At 33.5% G+C, this 15360-nt stretch overlaps 1 protein-coding gene and 1 pseudogene across 3 annotated transcripts in view; both read left to right on the plus strand.

Annotated features, from left to right (window-relative positions):
• Positions 1–11657, plus strand: part of LOC109108978 — a 34273-nt pseudogene extending 22616 nt beyond the window's left edge.
• Positions 1–15360, plus strand: part of LOC109108078 (B-cell lymphoma/leukemia 11B-like) — a 392484-nt gene that overhangs the window by 287206 nt on the left and 89918 nt on the right. The window lies entirely within an intron of this gene.

Consider the following 15360-nt stretch of genomic DNA (forward strand, 5'->3'; position numbering starts at 1 on the left):
TGTATTATTTTAATTGTTGTGCAATGTAAATAATTTAATATGATACTATATAAAACGTTATTTTAGGCCAGGCTTAAAATACAAAACTCATTTGTATACAGTATTAAACAGGAGGTCCCTATTCTGTCACCAAAGGGCCCCTTGGTCTTTCAGAGTAAATGAAAGCAAGAAATTCCTTGATGATTCATTCTGCTGTCATTGAAGACCTCCGTTACCTTTATCTGTCCAATCACACAATCCTTACTTAGATATTGGCCAGATGACTGCATACAATACATCTTTGGATTTAGATATTTTAGTATGTTTAGATAACTAAGCACCTCTTGGTCTCTTTCAGGAGGGTTTTGAGTATGCAAGGGATATTTGAGGATTTTCAACATAAAATTATGAGACAGACATGCTCCTGTTTGCATCTACTCAGGCCGGCAGGCCCTCCATCAAAGGTCATGAAAGGCATGCTGGGAATGCAGCATACACACAAGATTTTTATCTTAAAATCTTTTATTTAAAAGATTTTTAATCCTGATTCATTGGGTTTTACTTCACAGACATGAAATCAGTTTGTTTACCCTTGCTTCTAGTTTCTTTGACGTCTGATTCTGTTGGAGACAGATGTCAGATGGCTTAAATGAAAGCAGCTTGTGTGTGTCAAAGGCAGTGTAGATTTCCTGATTTGAGATGTCTGCTTTGTCTAAATGAGCTTTTTAAAGTATAAGCCTTTATGTGATCATGTAGGATGTGAACTGTGCAAAACGTTCGTCTTTCAGCGTCTTTCTTTTGCTTTGACAGATGTCTTCTATTTACCGCAGTGCATTCTGGGATATGGTATTGTATGTCAGTGCCTAATAGAAAGCAGCACTATTTCAACATGACTCAGATTCCGGGATTACTAAATCACTTTTAGGGAGTTTTCACAGTAAAATGGTTTTCATAACATAAGAAATTATGTTTGGAGAAACTTGAGTAAGGCCAAAAAAAATCACACAGGCTGAAAAAATAGGGGCAACACAGAACTCCTGATCATCTTGACTCTATTAACTGTCCTGATCGCAAAGGATTGAATTGCAATTTAGAGGAATGTGATCAGGAAAGTTAATAGAGTCAAGATGATCAGCAGTATATCAGTATCATATATATATATATGTATATATATATATATATATATATATATATATATATATATATATGTATATATATATATATATATATATATATATATATATATATATATGTATGTATATATATATATATATATATATATATATATATATATATATATATATATATACACACACACTACTGTCCAAAAAGTTTTTTTTTTAACGCAATGAATACTTTTATTTCTCAAGTATGCATGAAATTGATCAGAAGCAAAAGTAAAGGATATTAAATTTTTTAAAACTTCTTTTTCAGATAAATTTTCTTTTGAACTTTCTATTCGTTCTGAAATTCCACAAAAATATTAAGCAGCAATGACAATAATAAGAACAATAAGAATAATAAGCTTCTTGAGCACCAAATCAACATTAGAATTATTTAGAATTATTTCAAGTTGTAGTGTAATTTCACAATTTTCACAATTCACATTAATGTTTTACTGTGTTTTTTATCAAATAAATACAGCATGACTTTTTTCAAACGCATAAAAAATTTTTACTGACCCAAACTTTTAAATTATAGTTCAGGTGATGTTCTATATATAAAAATGCCAGTTTCCAAATTTTCTAATTAATTTTCTCTTTTTCCCCTCTACTCTTTGTGCAGATTCATCTTCAAGCTACATCCGCCAACTTGAGACTAAAGTCCGGATTTTAGAAGATGACAACAAGCAATTGTTATCCCAGGTAAGAGTCTAGACTTTAAACTCTGCTGGTAATAGAAAGGTGCAGTACATGTCATTAAAACCCAAAGCTTCCTTCCTAGTTCAGAATCCAGATGATAACCAATCATAACAGGGTCATTTTCATATAGAAATATACATATTAATATATCAGCCAGTACAATTCTAAGGGACAAAGAGAGTGAAAACTGGTCATGTAGATCAAAATTCTGTGAAAAAGCTGACTCATCTGAATCTGCAGAGAAATATGTACAGATCAAGCACTGCCTACAAGCAAAAACACTCCAAAACATGTTTTAGGCAAATATGTTGGTGGTTTTGATGTAAGAGGATACATGGGGATGGACTTTCTAAGTCAAGGAAACATTATTCTGAATTATGGACTGGTATTTCACCAGACGTAACCGTTTAAAGTTCAAACACCTTTTATTGATGTTTTTTTTTTTTTACAATCATGTAGCTTTTCACTTCACAAATCCTTAACTGATAGATTGGAGTCATGTGGATTACTGTGAGGTTTTAATCAGCTGTTTGAACTCTCATTCTGACGGTACACATTCACTGCAGAGGATCCATTGGTGAGCAAGTGATGTAATGACAAATTTCTCCAAATCTGTTCTGATGCAGACAAACTCTTTTGCATCTTGGATGGCCTGAGTACATTTTCATTTGTGGGTGAACTGTTCCTTTAATGCATGTCATGCACTAAGATTACATATATAACGCTGGCTGAATCTCAAAGCTTTGATGCTGAAATGGGACTCTGATTTCTTATTATGACACTGTAACAGCTTTAAACAAAAGGCCCTGGAGCTCTGAGAGTTATATGAGACAAAGATACAGATCTGTCACTAACAATTTTCTCTTTCAGATGGTCTTTATCTCCCATTTTTCTAAGTCCAGATTTATAGTCAAATATAGCACATTCATCTCAATATATTTAGACGTCACAGGTGACTAGTTGCTGTCAGTTTAATTGCATACACTCATCTATGATATTCTAATGCTAATTTTTCATATTGTACATTCTCTGATGATGTATGAAGCCTCGTTTTCCTATTATTGGCTCCATTGATAACTCAATTCTTTGAGGAAAGATATCTCTCTTTGTTCTGGATGTTATATTGTTCAGCAATGGCTGATCAAGGGCATTCTTTCTGTTACTTTAGGAAATATGAGCATTTTATTTACATAGCTTTTAGCTGATGGAACTTTTCCCACTGTATTCCTCAAAAAGGTAGTAAACCACATAGTGAGCTGCGTTTAGCTGTGTAATGTAGGGCTTAAGAGGATGTTGTTACCTGCAGGGTCATCAGTCCATGCCAAAGATCTCATTCATGGGGTCAAGCCTGTGTTCAATTATGCATGCTCAGTAGAACATTGCGGGCAGAAGGAAATTCATTTCACTCCAGTCTTTATGGTCTTATAATTAAGTTGTTTGATTAAAAAAGATTGAGAAGATACCTTTTATTTTGAAAAGGGCCATTGTAATAATAATTTACAATTAAATAATGACTTAATAGGTTTTTCATTGAATCATGTGTCACATGATGTGAAAACTATTATAATTTCAAGATGTTTTTGATGAATTGAAGGTTCAAAATTAAAACAGGTATTTGAAATAGAAATCTTTGTAACTTTATAAATGTATTTACTGTCACTTTTGATCAGTGTAATGCAGAATAAATGCATTCTTGTTGAGCATGTTTGTGTGTGTGTTTGTGTGTGTGTGTGTGTGTGTGTGTGTGTTGCATCCTTGGATCCACACACACACACAAACACACACACATATATATATACAGGTCCTTCTCAAAAAATTAGCATATTGTGAAAAAGTTAATTATTTTCCATAATTTAATGATAAAAATTAAACTTTCATATATTTTAGATTCATTGCACACCAACTGAAATATTTCAGGTCTTTTATTGTTTTAATACTGATGATTTTGGCATACAGCTCATGAAAACCCAAAATTCCTATCTCATATATATATATGTTTTATTTCATAAAATTATATTTCTCATCATATAAGACCCTTCAGTACAATCAGGTGTTGCATGGCACTGTTTTCTTGGCAGAGCTCATATTAGTACACATGGGCAATTATGGAACATATACACGTAAACATTGGAGAAAAGTTTTAAAACAACCCTTTTTCCCTGAAAAAGTTCATAACCTCGATTAAGCTCCAGTAATCCCTTTGTGCGCTGTTTGCACACAGCAGCCATCAACTTAAGGGACAAGAAAACCAAAATGGGGATAATCACACACAGATGCTTTTACTATGGAGGAAATTCATTCATTCTTTATTGTGTAGAGAGATTTTCATTTGTTGTCTGTTTTAGAAAGGTATGAAAAGTAGGAAAGGCCATGATCTTTTACAAGGTTTCTCTTGTTCAGAAGGTATTTCATGGCTGTGACACTCAAATATGCAGAGATAAGGGTTTTTAAACAGGTGCCTTCTGGCTAAATTTCTTAGGTCATTATTTATGAAGCGTGACTGACATTACCTCTCAGTTCCAGAGCTTTCTGCTTTGCTTTCTTTTACCTTTTACCCTCTTCTCAGATCACCACTCAGGAAATATCACGTACCATCCGCTATCTATTTTTCATTCGCAAACATTTTTGCAAGGGTTTTGTTATCATTCTGAAGTCAGATATGTTGAGGACAGCACATTCTGCTCCATAACAAATGCTGTTTTTTTTTTCAGGTTTATACCCATAATGATAGACGACGGGAAGGTGTTCTTGCGGTTTCTTTGTGCTTGGATTGCTAGATCTTTATTTTTAAGTCATATTGAGTGCATTTTGTAAAAGCATATAGATGAGCTCGATTTATGTTCTTCAGATTAAAACAATAAAATTTGCAGTACTGTCAGTTTTAAGTGTTTAAATGTTGTCTTGATCAACATTGAAGACCAGAGGAGATGATAAGATGAGGTCAGGCAGCAGCTGTATTTATAAACTGGCTGTGTTAGTGCTCTCTGGATCCCTCAGCGACTGTCTGGCCCATGCCAGAAATCTGGAGTAAAGCAAGTGGAAGTAAATCTGTCTGGACAGTTTCTGTGTTGGCAGTATATGACCACTCATTATTACAAATTAAGTCATATTAACAACTCAGAGGCTTATAATAATTATCTGATGTTAGATGACGTTATCAGCATCAGCAATTGAAATCTCCCATTAGAATTATTGAATCGGTATGATATGTTATGGTATGCTGACCCATATTGGTTAACCACTAGAAGTTAATCCGCAACCAACTAGTGTTCAGAGAGACTAGAGGGTTAAAGGGTTTGATACTTTACTATCTTGTAATCACACACCCAGTCTCGGATCTTTCTAGTGTCACAGATGGAGTTCTACACTTTTTCCACGTCTCAAACTCATTCATGGAGTTTATATTTTAGTTCAAATTCTAATAGGCTTATGACATTTTAGAAAAACACATAATCTGGTATTTAATGACATTTCCTGCAACAATCATCCACATAACATAAATACTTTTTCTTGCTTTTATTCCCTTTAGCAAGACTATCTTTGGCATCTGTTAAAATGACACATAACAACTAAAAATAATATATAACTTAATACAGAACGATATATCAAATCCCCATATAAATATATAAATACAACTGTAAAATGACAAAAAAAATATACTGTACAAAAGTTTGGGATTTGTATGATTTTTCAGTTTTTGAAAGAAGTCACTTTTGATTTTAATAAGTATTTATAAAAAAAAAAAAACTGATCCCAAACATTCAAACAATAGTGTACAGTACTGTACATTTGATCTTTTTTTTGTTTCCACTTTGATTCATCTAGGGAACTGGAACATTTTTGGGTATGATTCGTCTGTTAATCCTTCTAATTATGTCAAATAATCTGTGTTTGACACATTTCTGCTTCTCTCCACAGCAGGGGAACATGGGAGATCTGAAGACACTTCGGAAAGGGCTGTCCCCGTATCACTCAGAGTCCCAGCTCTCCTCGCTATCCCAGTTTCAGGACACCTTACAGAATGTACGTATCCCGCTGATTAAATCTGACATGACCTCATTATTTTGCATCAGAGCCAAAAACTAAACCACAGTTCAGCTTAAAAAGATTTGTCATGTTGAGCCGATTTGGAGATTTGACAACAATTAGCTGTTGCAATTCCAGCTAGTTTAAGGATTCTGCATTGCTCTTTGTTGATGCAGATGAGAATTGACCCATGCCACGGAGCTTAAAACATCAGCCTGAATGACAGAGAAATGTATATGAAAGAATATGAGTTAAACTTTCTTAAACTTTTTCAGGTAGTAGACAAATTCAACATAAAAATTGTGGACCACCTATATGTAGAACAAGTATTTACCAGTTTGTTGTGTGCATTCTTCATGCAATACAGTTTAGTATAATAGTCTATCCTGATTTAATTTAGAAATAAACCACACTGTTTGCAAATGAACTAAATAAAACAACTGTTGCATTACAGTCAGTTGCGATATTGAAATAAGAGAACAGAAACACAATAAAAAATGAATGTTATCAGAATCAATTGTTTATTATGAGCTGATTTGTCTGTCAAATAACTCAGTTATTTTAATTTTTCAGGTCCATAGTCTTTAATGTCAGCTTTTTTTGTGGTTTTATTTTTTATTAATATCATCAACAGTTTGTGCTGCTTAATATTTTTGTGTTGATGCATTTTTTTCATGATTCTTTTATGAATAGAAAGCTCAGAAGCATATAAAAATTATTAATTTGAAATAGAAATCTTTTGCAACAATCTAAAAGTCTTTACTGTTTTTGATCAATTTAATACATCTTTGCTGAATAAAAGTATTGATTTCTTTAAATAATGTCTTACTGACCCCAAACTTTTGAAAGATAGTGTATTTTGTATTTGGATGAGAACTATTTTATTATTTTAATATGCATAATGCAGAACAGAAAAAAAAAGATGCTGTACTCGTAGGTCATTTCCTGTGGATTACAGGAGGTTTCTTGTGCTCTGATCTCTGCTGGAGACTGTCTCGGTGCTGATTCGTTCATTGTTTTAGATATCCTTTCTAACCTAAAAATGACCTTATAGGAGCAATTCAGCCAACCCTAAAGTTTAACATTTCCAATGACAAAGCCCACAATGCTGTAAGGGATGAAACTGAATGCTGTTGAATATGTTCTGTCCTTAAAAGTTCTTTTATTATTCCTCTCTTCTCCTGAGATATCATTATCATCATCATCATCCTCATCATCATTCCCATCCACTCATGTCCTCAAAAAAGGTCATCTGCGAACCTGGTGCTTTAGCTAATCAGTGCACTCATCATCAGCTCTGACAGGCCAAAACAGCACAGCTGCTCCACTTTAATATGAGGGACAGCTTCCACAGGAAGGAGAAATCAATTAGAGAGTGGTCCTCAGAGGCTGCTGCAGCCCTGTCTGCGAGCTCATGGCTTCATTATCATGGCTTTAAACTTTCGCTTTAATCACGGGGGGAGATGGCACTAAATAATGCAGCGGCGAGCTGCTGAAACAATAATCAGGTTCGTAGAAGCAAACAGATCAGTTGCTGTTGTTAGCAGTTACCTGGGGAGAGGTAATCAGCGCAGATTGGTGCTGTTTTAGAGTTACATAACACTATTAAAATGTAGTGTGGAAATAAAAGCGTCTGCTAAATGTAAATGTATATATACACAATACCATTTAAAAGTTTGGGGTCAGTATTTGATCAAAAGTTCAGTAAAAACACTAATTCTACCTTCTATTTGAATATATTTTAAAATATATTTTTTTCCTTTGATGGTAAAGCTGAATTTTCAAGAGCCATCATTTTTCATTTTCACATGATCATTTCATCATAATTTTATTGATTTGGTGCTCAAGAAACATTTCTTATTATTATCAATGTTGAAAATGTTATTTTATATAGCAATCTTTACATTATGTAACATTAAAAAATTCTTCACACATCACATTAAATCAATATAAATAATTTTAATTGGCAATATAACTTGTATAGCTATAACATCTACATTTTCCTGTCTTCTTTATTGAAATGTGCTGCATACATCAGAGTAAGGTTGTATGCATAGCAGTATTCATGTGGATTTGTTTAATCCAGGATATAGTCTGTGATTTGGTGTTTATGATCAATGCATTTTGCAGATTAAACAGATGATAGATAAGCAGTGGGAGTTTATAGAGGCTTTAGTAAGGCTCTTCAGAACATCTAGTATTATTGGACTTGGATTTGATAGGCCTATAGAAATATGATGAACTTTGGCTGCATCTATAGTCTTCTGCTTTGTTTGTGACAGCACTAGGCACGCTAGCCAATCACACAGATGTTCCTCATGGAAAGGCTTCAAAACTGGGCTCCAAACAAATGCGATGATCACTTATTTCATGTTAATGCCTGGAGATGCCACTTGCTTCTTAATGGATTATTTTGAGTAATCGATAATCTGTTGAAATAGTGTTTTAGGTCAACAGAATAAAAGCACGCAAGGCTGTTCTATAGCATTCTGAGCCCATTTCAGCATATTGGAATGTAAATAGAATGTAACTGTGCCTATGTGTAAGAATATATTGTGAGTTGCATTGAATAATATTTAGTATAGAAAAAAATCCATATTTGAGCACTGCTTGGTTTTTACTGGCAAATGAATGACAGCATGACAGCGACCATTGGTTCTGCATGACAGCGACCACTGGTTCGGGATGTACTCGGGTCAGTCCAGGGTAAACTCCCCACAGCTCTAGCCCATAATAAACCTGCTGGCAGCTGCAAGTGAACATCACAGTCCTGTTCTCCCAGGCCAAAAGTGAGCTGCAGTTTCCATCCAGGGGTCCTCTCCCGACCCCAGTGCTGAAATGCCAGTTCAATTGTTGTGGATTTAACGCTAGAATGGGACTCAAAGGGCTGTGTCTAAACAGGGGCTCACCAGACCCCGTGCACTGAAAGAGTTCTTTGTTGATGTGTACCCATGAAGGGGGTCCAAGCAGAGATGAGTTATAATGAGATGCTTTAACCCATTTCGAGCCTTAGTTGACTCAGTGAAACAGCGTGGGCTTTTGCAGTGCTCGAATCACTTCTGGTAATCTGAGAGAGCAATATGAGTGATTTTTGATCGTGATGAATGTGTGTCCATCTGTCTACAGGGGTCTGCGCAGATGCCAGAAGATGATCTGCCGCCCCCCATCACAGGATACCTGCCGGCTGCACAGAAACCAGAGGCTGTTGTCCATGCCATGAAAGTAAGTTTCTGTTGCACATATTGCAAAATCAAGCCATTCTTACTTGTCCTTACGTATATTTTCTTGTTTTCTCTGTTATCCCTCATTGTCTATCAGTAAAAAGTGTGGGGGGGGGGTTATTTTACAGAAATTAGATCAAGTTTCATGGTAAAAACTTCTCATGGTTTCTCACTTCTCACTCAGCAGAGGTTTTAGAATTAAAACCATCAGTTTTCAGTGTGAGTGTTCCTGTTACTTGTTATAGTAATACTGCCACCTAGAGGATTTTCTGTGATTTGTTGGATCTCTGATGTTTGAAAGACAACAGAACATTTTGGAAAAAATATTTTGAATGAGCTTTTTAACTTTTCATTTGAATTTGTATTAGTAATTTTGCTATTTTATTAGTTTTATATATATTTACTTCAATTTTATTTCAGTTTAAGAAATTTTAATACTTAAACATATACATTATATGTCGGAAAATATAAATTATAACTTTTATTATATTTTAATTGTTTTTATTTATACAGTTTGTTTTACTATTAATATAAATGTATAAATATCAATATAACTATTAATACAAATTAAATATAACTATTTAAGAAATTATTAAATAAACTAAATTAAGTGATAATACTATTATATTTTAAATTTACATTAAATTTTATTAAATTAAAATACAATTATTTTATAATACACTTAAAAATACAATGATAATATTTAAAAAAAAAATAATTTTAATCATTTTTTATATGAATTTTCTACATTTCAAACCTTAAATTACCAAGCTTTTATTTTGGTGGCTTTCGGGGGAAGTAAGCATATGCGCTGTTGGTTTTAACACTGCCGAGTAAAGCCAAAGTCCGTTTTGATTTAAGATATTATTCATTTTGTTGCACAAACAGTGCCTTAAGAGTTGCACAGTACGTGTAAATAATTAGGATTGGTGGTTTGTTCAAGTCAGTAATGTTTGAGCCATAGTAATAGTGTTGCTTTATTTATCGAGCACCTCTGTTCATTTGCTTTGTAGGTATTAGAAGTCCATGAGAACCTAGACAGGAGATCCTGGAGGACTACGAGGAGGATCTCAGTGAGAAAGAGAAAAGCCATTGTCAGAGAGATGGTGTAATGTGAGTACTTAGAAACATCTCCCATCTGCCTCCCCCTACCCTGAACCCCAGCTTACTTGCCTCCTGTCCATTAATAAAACCCTGTTAACAGAAAGGGGCTGTAAGTTTGTGCTCCCTTTCCCATGTGTTTGTTGTCCTGTCGCTTTGTATGATTACATCGCTTTGATTGAGGACACTGTTTCAGTGTTGCACACAACAGAGACCCACTTTCAGACCACTTTAATGAGAGGCCTTGGCAAAAGTCCTTGGGGTGTTTGTTGCAGAGTTTTCATGCAATTAAAATAGCTTGAACACTGAAACAATGCAGGTTTATCAACTCCCTGAAGAGCCCCTGGAATCTGGGACCTGTGCTCTGTTCCTGCACGGAGAACCTCAGATAGCAAAATCTCACATAACACAAGGGCTTCTTTCTTTTCTGATCGTAATTAGTCCCTAGTCCCACCCCACCAACCAGCCCCCATTTTAGAAGCTCATTCTGTGTGAGTCATTGCTTAACTTGGGAATTCTTCACTTTATTATATGCAAATAGATTTTTAAAAAATATAATAATATATATTGACTTATATAACTATTCCCTAAGAATGTAAAATTCTCAAAAAATTCTTCCAGAATTTTATTTTTTGGGCCTTTACTTCTCTTCTAATAAAAGTATAGGAATATATTTAGCACTTCTCGCTAAGAAGTCTTTTAATTTTTTTTTTTTTCTTCATCTAAATTAGTTTTTATGTATTCAGATTGTAATTTTTTCCCCCTAAAGTTTTAAGTATTTTTTTGTTTGTTTGTTTTTTTTTTATTCATATATTTGTGTTGGTTTATTAGGTGCCATATATATATATATATATATATATATACATATATATATATATATATATATATATATATATATTATATATATATATATTTAATTTGTAATAAATACATAGAAATAGTAAATGCATAAAAAGTGTTACAATCAATTAAATCAGTCATTTACATTTAATTTAAACATTTATTTTTTCTTCTCTTTTTTTTCCATAAAGATTTTAGCTGGTTTACTGTGTTATTACTAATCTTTTACAATTAAAAAAATATGTAGAATGAGAAAAACATACACACATTATTTATATTATGACATTATAGCTTACACGTTCTGTTAGGAAGCTTGTCTCCTGAATACAAACATCAAATCATCATTATCATTCATTACACACGATATCAAAAATCCATACCATCACACATTATATGACCACATCTTCATTCCAGAACATGCTGCGTGATAGCACTGAAGGAATAGTTTGAGGACATTTTTCATTTTACCAGACTTCATATAGTCAAAAGAACTGTCACTGAACTGTGTGTTTGCTTTGTGTGTTCAGGTGGTGTGGCGTAAGCTCGGTGATGCAGCAGGATCCAAACCCTCCATCCGCCAACATCTCTCTGGGAACCAGTTCAAAGGCCCTTTGTAGCTTCCATGTCAATGACCCAGCAGGGCCTCGAACAAACAAACAAATCTGTGAATATGACAGGAGGAACCGTCAGTCTCAGAACTGGGCAACTTCGGGAAACCACACAAAGAAAACTTCGCTTCTACTGCCAGCTTCTTTCAGCCCATGGCATTCAGTTGAGACATTTCAAACCTATTACTTATGATGCCCGGTGGTAGTTTAACATATAATAGACTCACAATTAGCACAAGCTAAATCATAGCTCTATTTATGTGCACACTATCCAAGAATTAATACAAAACAAACAAATCTAATAATTACCAGTGTTGAAAAAAGTAATTAAAACAAACAGCTAATATAAACATAAAAATAACACAAATAAATAACAATCCATCAGTGAATAGAAAGTTCAAAAGCACAGTAATTATTTACAATTGAAATCTTTCATTTTTTGCTACATTTAATGCATCCTTGCTAAATAAAAGTATTATTTAAAAAAAATAATAAAATCTTACTGACCCCAAACTTTCAAACAGTTGTTGTATATATATTTTTGACTTGAGCCACTCCCATCACGTCAGAATGTGACAGACTTTTATCATTACAACTAAACTCAAACATTACTTATATATGTATCAGCCATTGATTATTAACAAGTTCTATTCATTCATCAGTGTTAATTATGGACCATTAACATAGCTGAAAAACAAAACATAACAGTAAAACATTTTAATTAAAAAAAAGGCCAATTTTCAGGTAGTTCATGAATAACATATTTTCCTCAGGTTCACAGAAAATACATATTCTAAAATAATACTGTATACTTTATATGAATAAATTATATTACCTGGAAATATTCAAAGGATATACAGTATGCAGGCCAGCTCACGAGTTTAAGCATTTAATTAAAATGTGTTTCTTTTTTTCAAACAGTTTTTATAAATGCCAGCTCATCTCAAAGCATATTACTTTAAGTTCCAAATTGACAATCGTGATTAATGAAGCTGCTTTCTGTGTCTTCATTTGTAAGTAAACAAATGAAAGCAGTTGGAGTCAAAATTCAATATCAATATCTTGTAATGTGTCCCAATGCTGTGCTTTTGATTGTATATGAGTCCTTATGGATTTGTGTGGTAGTAATATAATTAAAAGTACTGATAAGGGAATAGTTCAGCCAAAAATGAAAATCATTTTAAAATCAACTCACCCTCGGGCTGTCTAAGATGTAGATGAATTTGTTTTTTTCATCAGAACAGATTTGGAGAAATTTAGCATTACATCACTCGCTCACCAATGAATCCTCTTTTAGTGAATGGGTGCCGTCAGAATGAGAGTCATTGCAATGGTTTAAAGTTAAAATGCCCTTAAAAATGGATTTGTTTCTTACAAACACGCTTCACAATATCGCGTGAATTTATGATGTTTTGATCAGCTGTTTGAACTCTCATTCTGACGGCACCCATTCAGTGCAGAGGATCCACTGGTGAACTGGAGAAAGAAGCCAACACACACATCTTGGATGGCCTGAGTGTGAGTTAATTTTTCAGCAATTTTTTTTTTTTTTAATTTTTGGCTGAACTACTCCATTAAATCTGTTTTAAGTCTACAAATTGAGTTCTGTATAAAAAAGAACTGGAACTGTATTTCACGTTCTAGAAACTGAATAGGTGCAATAGAGAAACTCTGTGCTGAACGAATGCAAGTATGGAAGTGATGCGTGTTTTCTGTTTAGCCTGAGGTTTCATCAGTACACTATTTCAAAAAGCATTTTAATGTCGTAATCTGTGATCAGAGCATGTAAAGTACCTCAGCCAGTCACACTTTCCATTATTCCTTTTCCCAAGCTTAACATTTCTGCTTAAACGGAAAGAAAGAAATCAGACCATGCAGTATGTGTTGAAGAAAACTGGATCAATTGTAAGGTTTGCATTATTAATAATAAGCTTCTTTTGCTGAATTTTTTGTAAAGTGTCTAATTCTGCTCTATAGGCCTAGTTCATGAGACCGTCAGGCAACAGCTTTTATGTGCTTACTGTACATGATATATAGCGAAGTCTTATGAATGAAAGTAAATGAGAAAGCAGTAAATGAGATGTCTTTTGAGTTTTATGTATTATAATTCAGATTCATTATCTGTGTACACAAGAACTGTCTCAAAAGATGCTTGCTGCATTCCACAAAATGCTCTTTTTAAAAAAACAGTGACCCGATAAGCCATAATTTTGTATTGTTTGTTTAAATCAAAGCTATTTTGAGCATTGCCGAAATCCCTCTGCCGATCGAGAGTTATTTTTGTATTAAAGTTATGTGGATATTTCATTGAAATTGTATATTTATGAGAGCACTTTTACAGTGCTAGACTGAAATTACATTCGTATGGATGTTATTTTTTTTTCACAACCACTGGATGCAGCAGGTGGCTTTTGGCGGTGTTATGTTTTTTTTTTTTTGTCTGATGTTTTATGCGAACAAAATGAGCAGCAAACATTTGCATAAGTAAAGAAAATAGTTGCATATTTTTATGAAAAGGATACGTTATGAATTAGGGTCAGTAAAACAGTGTGTGCTGTTAACAACACAGTAACATTGTCTTTGCTATGATGTGAAGTGTTTCATGTGAACACAATACCTAAATCATTTGTGTTGAACTACACACATACATTAAAAAAAATTTGAAATCCAATTAAAAGTGTCCTTTATAAACAGATCTAGAATACACAAACTACTGACTTTTTTTGTATTTGTGTCAGTTTAAAAAGCACACAAAAAAAAAAAAAAATCTGAAATGCTGATATTTTCCTATTTTCTTTTCAAATGCACTGCTTCTTTTGTGAATAAGGATTTGATGTTTGAATCCTTCATGAAATTCAATGTTCTGTGTAGCTCATCATCTGTAAATGTGGAACACATGAAGTTGTATTCTAGAGGACATACAATTCAGGCCAATGTAAATATCTACTATTACTGTAGAATACCTGTAACTAGCATGCGTTTATATATTTTTAATAAGCTGTATGTAGCTGAGAAATGGACCTTGTATTTTAGCTAATAAAAATTCTAAATAAAATGCAAATAACCCTCTTGTTAGATTTGAAATAAAACCGAATCCTTCTTCTTTGTATAGTCTCAGGATCCTTTTTTTTTTTGCAATTGTAGAAAAATGAACGCAGAAAAAAGGGCAGAGTCGGCCCATCTACTGGAGGTTTGCTGCGGAGTCTGCAGTAATGTTTACGCATTGAACGACTTGAGTTTTTTGTCTTTTCCCAGCAAAGGATCAGAGAAATGTTATTCCCAACCTAGAAGGCAAACAACTTAAACATTGTATGAGCTGGTTTTATTCTTATTCATTTTATACGAGGTTGCCCATTTTCCAACACTGTACTAAATTTACGTAAACAAGGTGTTTTTGTACTGCTCACATTTGTAATATATAAAACTATACATGTATGAAGTAAAAAAGAGAAATCTACTTTTTTGTAAAGTGGGTGCATAAAACATCGAATTATCGATTTAGTCAAAAGTATAACTTAGTATTAAACACATTATAAATCACATTAAAACACATGAAAAATCACTTTTAAAACACATTATAAACATCATAAATCGGTTACACATTTATAAGCATGCGTTACGTTGTTGTGGCTGTGATTGACGGTTTCCTCAGCGACTCACGTTCGCACAGACTTACCTTTTGATGGTCACTTTATTAACCACAAAGTAAAATGCCAATTCCAC

This window comes from Cyprinus carpio, chromosome B17, assembly GCF_018340385.1.
Source record: "Cyprinus carpio isolate SPL01 chromosome B17, ASM1834038v1, whole genome shotgun sequence".
Lineage (NCBI taxonomy): Eukaryota > Metazoa > Chordata > Actinopteri > Cypriniformes > Cyprinidae > Cyprinus > Cyprinus carpio.